At 37.1% G+C, this 14,350-nt stretch overlaps 1 long non-coding RNA gene across 2 annotated transcripts; it reads left to right on the top strand.

Moving 5' to 3' along the window:
* Positions 1-1,620: 1,620 nt before the first annotated feature.
* Positions 1,621-13,734, top strand: LOC140598631 (uncharacterized). Of its 2 annotated transcripts, none has more exons than XR_012001137.1 (3): positions 1,621-1,852; positions 7,576-7,711; positions 10,643-13,734. It is a non-coding gene; the product is annotated as an uncharacterized lncRNA (long non-coding RNA). The 2 variants fall into 2 exon arrangements; XR_012001138.1 differs by having other exon boundaries at positions 1,645-1,852; positions 10,639-12,649.
* The last annotated feature ends 616 nt before the right edge of the window (positions 13,735-14,350 follow it).

The raw sequence follows: 14,350 nt of genomic DNA, 5'->3' as shown, positions 1-14,350 counted from the left end.
CGATTTGCCCGTGGGCCACATGCACATAGACTGTGGTCAGCAGCGGATCTTCAGTCACCACTCCACAGTTTCAGCACAGCACCAGGAAGTGAGCAGAGAAGGAAACACAGAAACTCAATGACAGCTATGAGGATCAGGAAAAGCTAATTCGGAAAATGAAAAAGAAACTGTAAAGAGACATCTCCCTTCTCCTGAGAAGAAAAAACTGATATTCACAGCCTTTCCTGTTGAACTTGAAAAATACTTCATAATATACTTTTCTCTCATGTAACAGTAAAATTCTGTATTCAAGACTTTGGAGGGAGCATGTGCTTTACTACTCGACCATGGTGAATACCCCCTATTCATTCGTTGGACAAATAGGCCTTGAGCTCCCATAATGTGTTGGCTACTATAGCACATGCCGGGTTAGAGAGGCAACTGGGACAGGTCAGTTTTCTGCTATTCAAAGTGCTTTTGTTCTCTTGACTGAAGTTACAAACAAATGAATCAATGTGTGATTTCAGATTACTGCATTTATGAAATAGAAAGAAGGCCAATATGGCCGAAGTGTTGTGAATAGGGTCTTGATTGTGTAGGATGAAGCTGGAATGGGCAGCGACGGGTCATGACATGTCATTGTAAGGAGCATAGACTATTCTCGGTGGAAGTGATGCTTCAGAATCATGACTTCATTTTCAAGGCCAAAGCCAGAGACCTGGTCCTATAACGCCTCTCCCTCTCCTCACTACCTCCTTTAACTGAATGTGGCAAAAATCACCCACTTGAGAACCCCTTTCAGCAGAATTAATTCCAATTGCCCCTTGATCTCCCACAACTTATTTCACAAAACTCAGCTCTCTACTTGCATGTCTGCTTTCACCGCGAGTTTCCGGGGGCTGCTTATCTCCTCCTGATCTCCTGTTCACTCTCTGTCTCTGTGATTATGGGTAAAATCTGTCATGTGCATTTTTCTGGCTCTTCCTCCACCCAGTGCTTGAGGTATAAAATATGAATTAAAGAATAAGCCATTTCAGTTACTTTCCCTTTAATCTTTACAGACAGCTGGGGAATGTGCCATATCAAGCATCTTGTTTAGTATCCTCTCAGAGGCATGAAATATCTGCAGTTTGTCAAACATCGCCAAGTATGACAAAGTGGATTGAGCACTTTTAATGTCTCTTTTACCCAAATTGACCTCTCGACCCCCCCAAAATGTGTGTAATATTTCACAATAAAAGTAAAACTTGGCTGCAATTTTCTAAGAGTCAGAATCCAGTTTAGTGGATCTTGGCTTTATGTTTTCCCTGTTTAGCTCTTATAGAATTTTCATATTTTCTACATTTTTTAGTTAAAGGAAAGTTGCAGAAGTTTGATCCTGTGTATTCAGCTAGTCTTCATGGAATTGTGCGTTTTAATAGAAACTTCTCGTTTTAAGAGCTCTACTCGGAGAAACTCCTTAATGGAGGAGCACTTTCCAGTAAGATCAAGAGTCAGTAGATGCAAGCAAACTGCAGCTGAATTCAGGCTTTCATGTGGCTGGGTTACTATGAGCCATGCATTGTTCCTATTGTTCTGTAGATCTTTGCTGGAATGTTGTTGATGCTTATTGATTTCTCAAGGCAAGTACTGGAGCTCAGTGAAATTTCTTTCTAAAAAGAAAAGTGTACAACAGGAGAACTCAGATGTCCTTATACTACCTTCTTTGCACCTCTGACTTCCACCTCCCTCCAAGGAAGGAGAATTACGTGGGCAACAGAAAGTATGGAATGGTGGATAAAAAATAGGATAAGGGAAATGACGGAAAGGGGAAGAGTCTAATGGACAGGTAGAGAGTGTGAGAAGAGATGTGAGGAGTTGAAGTTGGAAGAAGGTGAGTATGGGACCACCTCCCAAGTAGGTGGAAGTGAGAGGAAAAAGCTGAAGGAGGTAAGAGGTGAGCAAAAAGAGATTGGGATTTTAAGAATTAATGGGGACTGGATGCCTGGCTAGCTCAGTCTGTTAAGTGCCTGTCTTTGATCCGAGTCCTGGGATTGAGCCCTGTGTTAGGTTCCTTGCCCCACGGGGATCCTGCTTCTCACTCTCCCTCTGATCCCCCACCCCCTGCTCCTGCTCTCTCAGTTTCTCTCTTTCTCAAATAAATAAATTGAATCTTAAAAAAAAAAAAGAATTAATGAGGAGTAAAGATGCAATTTTTTGGCCTGAAATTGACCCACCCTTGTATTAGTATCCTGTGGCTGCCTAACAAGTTATCATAAATGCAGTGGCTTACACATCACAAATACATTGTCTTGTATCGTTTGAGTTTAGATGTCTGAAATTGGTCTCAGTGGTCTAAAAGTAAGGTGTTGGCTGAGCCGTGTTTCTTTTTTGAGGCGCTAAGGGAGAATCTGACTCCTAATCTTCCAACCTTCTAGGGGATGCCCACACTACTAAATCATCAAAAGCCAGTAATGCCTATGTTGTCTTTCTCAAACCAAATGTCTCTGACCTCTGCTCCACATCTCTGTCTCTGACTCTCTCTTTTGTCTCCCTCTCCTACTTATAAGACATTTGTGATTACATCCAGGTAATTCAGGATCATCTCTTTATCTAAAGATCAGATGATTAACAATCTTAATTCTATCTTCCATCTTAATTCTTCTTTGCCATGTAACCTAACGTAGGCACAGATTCTGAGGATTAGTATGTAGACATCTTCTGGTGGGGGAATGCTATTCTATCCATAGTAGTCCTTGTGTTATGATAGGGATCTGCTTGACTCTTAGACTTCTGAGACCAACAACTCCACAATTGATCTATTTGTTGTCACATTTTCATCTAGAAAATGAAGGTTGGTACAAGGTTGGTCTTCACTGGCTTCCTTACAGAGGCCACAGGGAATCACTCTTCCCATACATCTAGTATCTGGAATCTATTTTTCAAGTTCTACTTCTGTTCACAAACTCCACCAAACGTGATACAGTTTTTAAGCAAGATGAGTCCTCATTTGGCAAACTTAACTCCTGGGAAGGCAAGGATAAGGTGAAGGGTATGAAAATACATAGGGATGTTTTGATCTCTTTAACTGGTTACCACATTCTGTAAAGAGAAAGTCCTTGCATTCTATGTGAGCAACACCAACTAAAGGAAGAACTGGCCCATAAGGCCGAGGGACCTAGGCTGGGGTTAGAGGAGGTGCTCTAATAAAAACTTCAGGAAAATACCAGAGAAAGTGTTATACAACTTCTTTGCAGTTTTTGCATTTCCTGCCTGGCTTGGAGGATATAATTATTATTTAATAATTGATATATTAACTGACAAAATAAGACAAGCTAATATTGTAATGGTTGAGAGCCTAATATTTTAGATAATAGAAAAACAAAGTAGAATTTAAAAATTAATGGGGATATTGAAGAGAAAATGGTCTAAGCCAACAAAAATAAGGGTGAGAAAGGAGCAAACAACAACATCAATAAATAATAGAGAGTTTAATAAATAGAAAATACAAATTAGGATGAAAGGAACAAAACCAAATAATTTAGCCAGCACTATAAATACTAATGGATGAAATATTCTATTATGATGTTGGTTTTTAGAATATTATACACAAATATACATATGCATACATGATTTGCTAGATATTTTCAAGTAGTATGCTCAATGAAACTATCCAAGAAAAATTTCAAAGAAATAATCTAGCAAGGATAAGTCAAACAAGCTTAATATAATGAAAGTAGGATGAATGGCCAAGGCCAAAGCTAAACACAAAGCCAAACGCATCAGCCAGGAAGAAGAAAGATATGATGTGTAAAGAATTATGAATACATCTTTTTTATGGAAAAACAAAATGGAAGCCAAATATATAAAGCAAAACTACAGGAAATAAAACTCACTAACATTATTATATACGATATCAATAAAACTTTCAGAATGGAAAAATTAAGTGGACAATAAATGAACACAGATAAAGAGAATGTAGATGATCAAATAAAATAATTTCATAGACTTAGACAGAGATAATTTTATTTCTCTATTGATTATGTGTTGTTTTGCATGTACAGAATTAAATAACATTTAAAATTCCAAGTTGAGATCTTATTAGCCTCCTTAATTGCTCATACATTTGTAAAAAATGCCAACCTTAAAATTAAATGAAAAATTAATATGGCAATGAAGACACTCCTTAAATAATCTCTGAGGCAAAAAGGATATCATTTATGGAACTGAAGCTATTTGAAGAAAAGCTTAACTCCTGGGGTATGTATGTGCTAAAATATATATGGCACAGTGAAATATATACCTATAGGAAATTTAGGATGGCATATTTATCATTATTTTTAAAGGTTTATTTATTTATTTGAAAGAGAACATATACAGTGGTGAGAGGCAGAGGGAGAGAGAGAGAGAGAATCTCAAGCAGATCCTCAGCTGAGCACAGAGTCCGATATGGGGCTAGATCTCACAACCCTGAGATCATGACCTGAGCTGAAATCAAGAGTCCCACACTCACCCAACTGAGCCATCCAGGCTCCCCTGGCATTTTTATTATTAAAAAATAATTAAGAATGCATTGAGTATTTGCCTACAAAATTAACAATATAAGAATAAGAGAGGGAGATTATTCAAGATTAAGAGCTAAAATTGAAGGAATAGAAAACAACTACGGTGGTGATACAAGACAATTAATAAAATGCTTTCTCTTCCAGCAATAGTAAAATAAATAAAATCCTAACAGGCTATGTTTACAAGAAGAGACTACAAACATTAGGAATGATAAGGGAGGTGTAAGCTCAAATACAAATAAATTAAAATATTGATTTAAAAAATTATTAAGCTTAGCACTTTGACTGTGACAATCACGTAGAAATAGATAACTGCCTAGCCAAAGAAGAAATTTTCCTGTTTTATGATGGAAAAGTGAGCTTTATGACTTACCCCACACTTAACCCCACCACTGCCATGAATGGCTTCACAGAGTAGAGGATATTAAAAGAAAAACTGACCAAACTAAACCAAACAACAGCAACACATGAACAGCAATGAGTGGTAAAGAAATAGAGTTAATCCAAAAAGTCACTGAAATCATAAAAGGTTATTTTTGGGAGAAAGTAGACAAATACCTGAAACCTGTAAACAGATACTTTTAGATGAAAAAATAAATAAAACCACTGGCAAACATGAAAAATGGGCACAGAAGAAGATTGCTAATATGGTGGAAGTGTTTTCAGAATCTCTCTTAGCCTGCAGATGGAAGATTCTGGGAATAGATGGGGGCCTACTGTTCATAAGCAGGATGATCGGTTGTGACACCCAACTAGGCCAGTTTTTTGACACCTGTATCATTTGTCCCATGCAGCATTTGCGATACCACAAAGCTGCCTGGAGGGCTCAGGGCGGGAGCAGTGAATTGGGTGCTGGGGTCAACATTTCGGGCCTATCCCAGAAATCCATGGGCGGAGGTGGCACACGGCTGCCTCCAAGCACCCTGCATGGATCACAGAGTGCTCCCAATCACACCAAGTAACTCTCACTAAAATATATGCTCAGCATAACTACTTAAGAAAATTTGTAGCATGATAGAGATCACATTCAACCAATGAAAATCCTTATATTGAGTTGAAAATAAAAGGGATTTTTCTTTGTTGTCCTGGATAAGGATTTGAAAGGGTTGGTGGGAGGAGGGCAATACAGGTATAGATTAATGTTAGCCAGATTTTGTTTGACAAATATAACTTCAAGTACAAGTGTTAGCACCTTAGGGTAAACACTTGAAAAATGGAAATAGAATTCATAACTTGCAGATCATTAGAGGAACAAAAACAACAAAAAAATCTTTGAAGGAAGTGTGATAAGTAAAGACATACGTAAAAATCCAAAAAGTGAGGGGGGAAAGGGGGTTAGATATCAGGATAAGTATAAATCACTAAATAGGGCAGAGGATGTGTCCAGATTATTTGTAATAATGTATCACATTATTTTTGAGTGGATAAAATTTATGTATTAAAAACATATTTTTAAATTGCAAGAAAAAATAAATAAAGCAAGCAGTATTAAGTAAAATTCAGGATGAAAATCTTTAAAAGCAAAAACAAAATTTTTCATTTTGATGAAAGGAACAATCCAGCGTGAAAATATTACAGTCAATAATATTTATGTACCCAACAACATAGCTTGAAATATATAAAGGAGAAATGATTAGCCATGGAGAACAAATTGACTAAGCTACAAACCTAGTGAGAGAGTTTATTACACCTCTCAGAAATGACAGAACAGATAAGTAGACCAAAATAAGTCTAGGTGTATTGAATAATAAAATGTTTGAACAAAGAATTTGAATTCAGTAGAAATTGCACATTGTTTTGTGAATTTGAATAATGAAAAAATTAAGCAAATACATATTACTTCAAATTTCACAAAACTGTACTTCTAAAAAATATATAAAAAACATCCACACGTATTAATTATGGATCAGAACCCAAAGGAATCTCAATAAATTACGAAAAGCTGATTTCATGTAATCTATAGCCATTAAACAAAGCATGATACAATTAAGAATTAACAACAAAATAGAAGCCAAAAATTGCATTCGCTGAAAAATAAAGCACAAAACACACAGTTTTACCGAATTTCTATACTGAGTCAGAGAAAATACAAAAATGGCAATTATTACTTAGAAGACTTTTGTCAAAGATAATGCCTAGATATAAAAAACAAACACTGAATAATTTATGGCCTCAAAATAATACGTTAGAAAAATAAGAAATTTTGTAAGTAAATGAACTGAACTTTCAATTTATTTATTTATTTATTTTTAGAATTATAAATTTATTTTTTTTATTGGTGTTCAATTTGCCAACATATAGAATAACACCCAGCGCTCATCCCATCAAGCACCCCCCTCAGTGCCCGTCACCCAGTCACCCCCACCGCCCGCCCACCTCCCCTTCCACCATCCCTAGTTCGTGTCCCAGAGTTAGGAGTCTCTCATGTTCTGTCTCCCTTTTTGATATTTCCCACTGATTTTTTCTCCTTTCCCCTTTATTCCCTTTCACTATTTTTTATATTCCCCAAATGGATGAGACCATATAATGTTTGTCCTCCGATTGACTTATTTCACTCAGCATCATACCTTCCAGGTCTATCCACGTCGAAGTAAATGGTGGGTGTCCATCAAAAGATGAATGGATAAAGAAGATGTGGTCTATGTATGCAATGGAATATTACTCAGCCATTAGAAATGACAAATACCCACTATTTGCTTCGACGTGGATGACCTATCAATTTAAAAAGCTAGAATAGGACAATTTTAAAAAGCAGAAATAATAAGGTAATAGCTAAAAATAATAACATAAAAAAGTAAAACATAAAGTTAAACAAAAAAGACAGAGAAGTCTTTATTTATATTAATACTTATAACATCAATATATTATAATATTTATACAACTTCAATGTATTTGAGGTTACTTCTCAGCATCCTGACATTCAGGGAAGTGCCTGGCTTATATAATCCTCGGCAGAAATCACGTGCTTTATAGCCAATAACTGACTAATCGTCTGATTGATCCATCTTACTGTCCAGAGGCCCACCACACTGAACTACCCTTGTCCTTACAGAGAAATGCAGAGAAGGTGAGGAGCTCCATTCACCTGCTGAAAATGCTGATGATCGGACCCAAAACAAGACAAGTTGGGGAGCCCTGAGCAGGGCGATGGATTGCATTTCATACAACCCCAAATCGTCGGTGCCCAGGTACCAACCCGGAGGGCCATCGTCAGGCCGAGGGAGCTCTTCCAGGAAGTAGACACTAAAGCAGTGACCTTGAATCTTGGCTGGCTGATGATAGACCACAAAGAATTGACAAAATCCAGCAGCTCGCCGGAAGATACATGGCTTCCTTCAGCGGGCAGTGAAAGATGAACTAGATTGGCTTTAAAAAAACACCAAAGAGCTTTGGGCTTATTGATTTTTTATAAACAAAACCCTTTGGGTGCCCTATGAGTAGAAAGACACTATGACTATTTGTCTTCCTGGAATAAAAATAGAAACATGTATAAATTAAATATACTTTACCCCTGAAATATATGCTAAGGTAGAAGTAGCCTTAATGACTACTGGACCTTTTCCTTTTGTTGTTTGTTAAATGAAAAAGAAGCTTATTTAGCTCTTTCTTTCTAATGAAGTGGAGACCAAGGAGACAAGGTCTCTCCAGATCCTTGATTTTCACAGAGATCAGGAGTTGGATTGAAGCTGGATCTTTCCCATCTTCATCCACCCTCAATCTTCACTAGACAAACTCATACACATTTCATACGTTTTCATGTAAATGGACATTTTTGTAGTATCCTGGGTAGTTAAAATATTCTCCATTTCTGGGTTTATAAAATTTTTGTTCATTTTTTTCCATTATGAAATTTGTTAGATGATATTGTCTGTTTGTCAACCCTTCCTCTCCACAACTCCCAGCCCCCTTCTCGAGGAAGCAAACTAAAAGTTCACTGTGTATACAAGAGGTGAAAAACCAAACCCTTTTTTTTTTTTAAGATTCTATTTATGTGAGAGAGGGCTCCTCAGAGCACAAGTTGGGTGGGGGGAGCAGAGGGAGAGAGAGAAGCAGACTCCTCGCTGAGCAGGGAGCCCACGGGGGACCCCAGGCTCATGACCTGAGCCGAAGACAGATGCTTAACCAATTGAGCCACCCAGAAGCCCAAAACCAAATCTCATTTTTGTTTCTAAGACCAGAGAGAAAGAGCAAAGAAAGGAGGGAGTAGGATCATGAAGTTAAATTTTAGTGAGCGATTACTCTGTATAAGACATTATCCAGGTCATTTCACATTATATTACATTTAATCTGTACACCAACCTAGCTATATTGATGCTGATCTCTTCAGATCATATATAAAGCTCACAAAATTTAAGGGCGTTAGCCCAGGTCACGGAGTTGGTTAACATTATACCTTTCATCTCATTCCAAAGAGTGTGCTCTCTTTGCTGCTACATAATCATGCCAAATTTGAAAGCAAAAAAGTTCCCTTCAATATTGTCATTCCCTGCAGGAGACGAGCCTCTAAGATGTACAGCGGGTCTTTCAATTGCCAATGATCATGAGAAAAATCAGAGCAGGTGATATGACACCTTTTGATGATGGTGTTTATTTAAGTGGAACAAGCCTGAATTTAAAACATAGCCCAGATAAGATAGAGAAGACCTTGCTAGCATTGAATGGAGTTGTCAAAGAAAATGCACAATTTAACTGTTTGTCACTCAGTAGGAATCGGAACACAAATCCATTGAAGGTATTTCTAGATCTGATTTAATATTTAAAGTTAGGGCAGCCCGGGTGGCTCAGCGGTTTAGCGCCACCTTGGTTCCAGGGTGTGATCCTGGAGTCCCGGGATCGAGTCCCACGTCGGGCTCCCTGCATGGAGCCTGCTTCTCCCTCTGCCTGTGTCTCCGCCTCTCTCTGTCTCTCATGAATAAATAAATAAAATCTTTTTAAAAAAAGTTACAGCAAGATCATTCTCTTTGGCATGACATTAAATTAACAAAATAAATATATAAAAATGAATCTATAAAGTTAATTTGCCAGCTTCATAGCCTTCAGTTATGATGAAGCTGAATGCCCGAGTAATTTCTTTCTGGCCACAAAACGATTTTGACCACTCAATTTTAATTATATGTTTTTTACATATTATTAAATATATATCCGTACTACACATACACCTATTTATATACATAAATAGTATATACATACCTATGTACATATAGCATATACCACATGCATATATATGGTGTATATGTGTGTATGCATCATAGGTATACATATTCATACATGGGTATATAGAGAGATTATTTTGTTTCAAATGACATGAAGCAATTTTAAGTAGTTTAAGGTAAACATAAATAGGAACTTTTGGAATGATGCTCTGCCCTCTTATGAAATCAAAGAAAATAGTGAATCAAACATTATTAGGGAGGCAACAAGAACGTATCTAACCCAAGGTATTTGGTATCAGAAATACATCAACCAGGGGCACCCGGGGGGGCTCAGGGGTTGAGCATCTGCCTTTGGCCCAGGACGTGACCCCGGGGTCCCGGAATCGAGTCCCACCTGGGGCCCCTGCAGAGAGCTTACTTCTCCCTCTGTCTGTGTCTGTGTCTCTGTCTCTCTCTCTCTCTGTCTCTTATGAATAAATAAATAAAATATTAAAAAGAAGAAATACATCAAACTTCTGCCCAACTGTTAATACAAATAGATTCAGCTCACAATATGATCGACCCACCTCGGACCAATCGGAACTGCCTGCTGGTGCAAAGTCATTTCATACGGACGCGGCTGATGGGGGTGGGAGAGAGTCCCCATTGTTCCCAGGGAGGGAATCATGAATCTGAGTTATGAGTATCTTGATGAAAGTTTTCTCCAAACTTTATTTTTATGTTTCCAATATGTTCCACATTCCACGTTAAGCACCGAGCAAGCATTTTCACCAGACTGGAAACTCTGATTCTACTTAGCTGGGCCCACCTGCTGTAGCGATCGTCCTAACGGTGACATGGTATATGAAGAAACCAGAATGATGTATTCAGGATGACTAAGCCCCTACTCTGTGAGAACTGTCTAGACTGCAGTTCTTAATCTGTTCAATTCTCAGTCTTTTTTTTTTTTTTTTTTTTCCAAGCCAGGCCCACCATGCTTGGCTTCTCTAGCATTGCAACCTGCTGACTTCCCACGTCTCCGGTGACAGTCCGGGTGAAGCTGTGGCTCTTTGTCTCCTTAGCGGGAGAGCGCTGTCTCCATGTGGTCTGTGCATCAGCAGCGTCCTGCTGTAGCTTTGGAATACGAGCCGGGCCTCCAGGAACGTCCGCGGGAGAAGCTGATGAGAGCAGATGCCCAGTGTGCGGAAGACTGGAGCCTCCTGCATCCTACCTTTGCACAACCCTCCAGCAGCCACAGTTCAAGGGCGTCCTTGCTGGTTTACACCCAGTGTCACGGTCTGTTTCATGTGCAAATACCTTTGCTTTAATCAAAGTGTTCATTCTATATTCCACTTTTTTCTTCCCCAGCTGAAACTAATGTATGTCAATTTCCTACACGATTTTTGAAAACATAATTTTAACATTTGCATGTAACATTCGATTCCGTGGATCAACCACTCCACTATCATCGAAACAGCGGATTGTGTCCTTTCACTACTGTGAATCCTACATACGTGCAGACCCGGATAATGGTTCTTCCCAAATAGTGGACCATTCATTTAATCCTGTCAAAAAGTAAAAATCTGTTTATGTTTTCTAACACTGATTGTCATTTCTTATTCCTCGACATTTTCAGTTCTCATTTTCATTGTCACTTTCATTATACAAGACAAAATTTTTCTTTTTCTTCTTAGGATCAGATATTTATTTACATCCTGCTGGTTTCATAAATGTAAAAAGTGCTGGTTGCCCTTTTTTTCCCCCCTTAATTATCAGGAAAGGTGAACCATTTTTTTCATGTCCTTGCTTAAAATATTTACTAGTTCCTATTTCTCCAGCGAAATGTCTACTTTTTTTGTTGTTGTTGTTGTTGTTCATTTACCTTTGCCAAGAGTCATTAGCATGACTTTCCTGCATGGTCTAGGTTTGAAGCCAGGATTGTCAGACCTTGGGCAAGTCATGTCATGTCTTTTCTCATCTATATACCTCAGGGACGTATGGCATTTCAATGACATAATAGATGTAAGACTAAAATTTGAAAATATTGGATATTCAAGAAATGGTTCTTGATAATTATATCATTATTTTGTTGTTCTTATTACATAAGTGACCTGATGATCCAGAAAGTACTAAAGACCAGTGATGGCACAGTCATCCTTATTTGATTCTTCATGTTTATTGCTTTATTGCTTCACATTGGTAATTATCATCTTGAATATTGGCCCTTGGTATATACCGCTTATTAGAAGGAATTTAATAATTTAACAAGGCTTTTTGGTTTCTATTGTGATAAATTTTGTTTTGCTTTGTTTTTGATTTGACCAATTGATTTCGTGTTTCATTATGATAAAATTGTTGAGACTTAACCATTTTTGTGTTTGAAAGATTATTAAACCTTATTTGGGCATGGTGGAACTGTTTTAGTGAGACACTAGCTGCTATTAAGAAAGATTTGAGGGTTTTCAAATCTATATTTATTGATCTGTTTTTGGCTTATATTAACCTGGTAGTTTTTGATATCAGGACCATATTTCCTTTATAAGTCAAATTGGTCTGCTTTATTTCTTCTGGGTGTTAGATCATTTTCTGTTCTGTGAAAAATGTTCTGCTGCTGAATATTTAGAAGAACTAGCTTTTATAAACCAACAAGACCTGAGGCTTCAAGTGGATCACTCTTTAACACATTTCTGAACCACGTTTCATGTTATATATGTATTCTGTGTTTCTACTTGATTTGGTAGTAACTTACGTATTTTGAATTTTTAACATTCTGTGAAAACTACCTGTGCATAAGATTTCAGATTAATCAATATATGCTGTTTTATTTTATTATCAATTAGACATCTCTTCTGAAATCACCATCCCATCTCCTTTCTTCTCACTTTATTTGCATATTTTTCCATTTTTAAAATTTGTTTTGCTGGACATTTATTTTTCAAAACACAGAATATTATTGCTTTCTAATTCACTTTAACATTTCTAATATTCATTTTTATAAGCTCAAGTCTTTTGTAAATTTCCAGTGCTGACATTATTATTATTTTATCATTATCATTATTGTTAAAAATGTTAATCTGCAAATTCACCTTTTCTTGCACCTTTGCAATAAGATATAACTCTAGATAAGGTGCTTTTATAAATTGCATTCATTGAAGTAGTATTTATTTATTACCGACTCTGTACTAGGCCATTACTAGGAATTTACAATATAATTACGACTATGATGTTTATTTTACCACTTGGAGCTTACACAGGAAAAAGGGAGATTACTAAGTAGGGATGCTTTAAACACCATGGTAAGTATTAAAATAATAACCACATGGAAACACAGAAAAAGAAGCACATATGAGCAGTACCATAAAATGCTGTATAAATATTAAATATTGCTTTTGCTTTGCTTTATTTTTTCCCGTGTCTTCCTTAAGGCATTACACAAAATACTTGAGTGTATCTGTCCTCTGCCACCCCTCTCTCACTCCTCATTTGATAGGATACTAATGAAATATGTCCAAACTGTGGCTCCTATCTATCTATTCTCCTTCTCTCCCTCTCTGTCTACCTCCGTCCCTGTCATTTATCTGTATATCGAATCTGTCTATCCATGCAGCCGCAGCGTATTCTGTTTCTTATAACACAATGTTTACCAAACTGACTTCCACAATTGATAGGTATTATATGAAAAAAAAAAAAAACCTGGGAATCTCTAAGTCACATAATTATATTTCCTATTAGATTGTTAAGGACTTGAATGTGCTTTGAAGCCCCTGCAAAGGGATATAATATATAGAATTTTTTGTATTAATTTCATCATGGGTTTCTTTGATTTGGGGCCTTCTTGAGAGAACAATGTTCCTTGCTCTTCTTGTGAAGAGCTCTTTTATATTCCCATGGATATATTTGGGTTGGAATCCTGCCAGCCTCAGAGAAGGAGACGTAGAAAGGCTACTGAATGTATCTACATGTATTGGGAAATGTTAATTGCACGATAAATCACAAGTAAAAAGGAAAGCATACACATAATAAAATGTACAATATGATATGTAAATATGTATACCATTTAGAATACAAATCCTATAGTGCTTTGCAGTGTCCTACAAAATGATTTTTTTTTAAATGAGACATAGCATGTGTGTGATGCATTGCCTAAGAATGCCTATTAGACAATTTAGGAGAAAAAAAAAGTGGATCTTTCGTGAGACAGTCAGCAAAATGGCCCAGACGATGTAAAAAAATGATCGGAAGACTGACTTTTTATTTTTAAATTGGTGAAACTTATGATTCACATTTACAGGAACCAAACCATATCCAGCTGGGTAAATGGTATAACAAATTGAATCTACCCCTACTTGGATGACACCAAAGAGAAATTCATAGTGAGAAGAAAACTTCTATACTCTTAGGGCATGGAGACCAGGAGGATTGACTGAAGTTTGGTGATAAGCAAAGCAGGACAACGACACGGCACATCAACCCAGGGGATCTTTATTTCCAAAACAGAATATTATCAGACTCTGTATCACTCTTCTCTTTAATTTTTTTGAGATGATTTCAGACATAGAGAAGAGTTGCAAAGATGGTTTCTGTAGACCATGCGCACAGCTTCTCCTAATGTTAACATCTTACATAACGTGGCTCAATGATTAAAACTAAGAAATTAACATGTGAATGATACTATGAATCATGAAAATTACAGAC

This window comes from Vulpes vulpes, chromosome 4 (assembly GCF_048418805.1).
Source record: "Vulpes vulpes isolate BD-2025 chromosome 4, VulVul3, whole genome shotgun sequence".
NCBI classification, from domain to species: Eukaryota; Metazoa; Chordata; class Mammalia; order Carnivora; family Canidae; genus Vulpes; species Vulpes vulpes.
The sequence above is the reverse complement of the archived record's forward strand: the minus strand, read 5'-3'. Positions and strand labels throughout refer to the sequence as shown.